A 1,475-nucleotide genomic window follows, 5' to 3' on the forward strand; every position below is an offset into this window, starting at 1 on the left:
CGGAAAAAAGGCCGAACCGACGATTTTCGGCGTTCTGGGGCGCGACCGAGGAGTTTTTTTTGCGCCGGCGCCGAAAAAGTGGCCTGAGGGGGCCTGTTGGAGGCGCGGCTGGAGATGCTCTAAGGACGCCCACACCTCCAGCGATGGAACAGCCGACAACTCATCCTCCTTCCACGACTTCCGTGGCGCCCGAAGCGCCGCCGAGCCAGAATCCTCAGCAATGTCCGCAACCCAATCCGAGGCCGAGAGCATGCTGCGCCATAGGGAGAAAAAGGTCTTCCTGAACAATCAAGGTTTCACAGCTCAACAGCGAGAGGCTCCTCGGTCGGTGGATGTACATATCGATGCCATCCATATGGGCCTTAAAAACGTTGTCGAGTTCTTTGCTGCAGATTTAGAGGTAAGATATTTCATTAATGGGAATCGTGAGCACTATCGTGAGTCCCATAAGCCCTCAGTAGCCTTCCAGGTGAGCCCGTGTTCTTGCTCGCTAGCGCCTGCCTCACGTACGGCCTTGTAGGCGTCCGCTTGGAGGAGGGCGACGGAGGCGAGCGTGCTCGTCACCACGCCACCGGAGCTGCCGTCGGCGGCAAGGTCGAACGCCCCATCGGGGATCCCGCTAGGGCCTGTCCGTCAACCTGTATGGAGGTGAGCTTGGGGTAGTAGACATCGGGGAACGCGGTGCCCCTAAGCAGGGGCGTCGAGCGGCCGCCGCGCCTGGTCTGCGGCACGGCGGGGTCGCCGAGGAGCACGACGCACTCGCAATTGGATCTGCCGGCTTCGTCGGCGGCCAGGTAGTAGAACTTGTTGACGCTGAGCTGCGACACCAAGGAGAGTGACCCCCTGATGAAGCCGAAGCTGCCCGGCTCGCATTCGAGGGGCACCGTGCTGTTGGCGGCGCTGCACCCCAACACCGCGCTGCCGGCGATGCCCCCCACCGCCACGGCGACACACTCTTTGGCGACGAAGCCGGTGGTGTTGATCCCCGGCCCATACACGTAGACGTACCTGCAGCGATCGTCGCCATTGGGGTTGCCGCCGCAGGCGTCGGTGGTGTCGTTGGCCAGGAGGCTCCGGCACGTCTGGCTGGCGCATGGGAGCATGAACGCCGCTACGCACTGCGTTGTCCAGACGAAATCGTTGAGGAGGTCGACGATGCCGGAGACGTCGTTCTGCGTGGCCCCGATGGAGACGTTGTAGAGGACGATGTAACCGGCGTCGTCCGCCGCCGCGCTACCCAGAATGTCCGTGTTGCGGTTCCGACGGCGCGCCTTTTTGAGCAGGGCGTTGGTGCCTGACCTGGGCGGCTTTGTGGACAGAGAGTTGGGCGCCTGGTTGAGGTTGACGGTGGTCGCCCTCCTCGCGGCCGCAGGCGCCGGCGCCAGGAGGAGAAGCTGGAGAACAAGTAGCCAAGCTAGCAGCGTGACGGCCAACGCACTGCCAATAGTGCTTCTCCTTGCAGCGGGGCGCGCCAT

The 1,475-nt window shown here is 63.1% G+C and overlaps 1 pseudogene; it reads right to left on the reverse strand.

The window, feature by feature from the left end:
* Window positions 1-428: 428 nt before the first annotated feature.
* Window positions 429-1,475, reverse strand: LOC119327780 (annotated as a pseudogene).

Source organism: Triticum dicoccoides, chromosome 7A (genome assembly GCF_002162155.2).
Source record: "Triticum dicoccoides isolate Atlit2015 ecotype Zavitan chromosome 7A, WEW_v2.0, whole genome shotgun sequence".
Lineage (NCBI taxonomy): Eukaryota > Viridiplantae > Streptophyta > Magnoliopsida > Poales > Poaceae > Triticum > Triticum dicoccoides.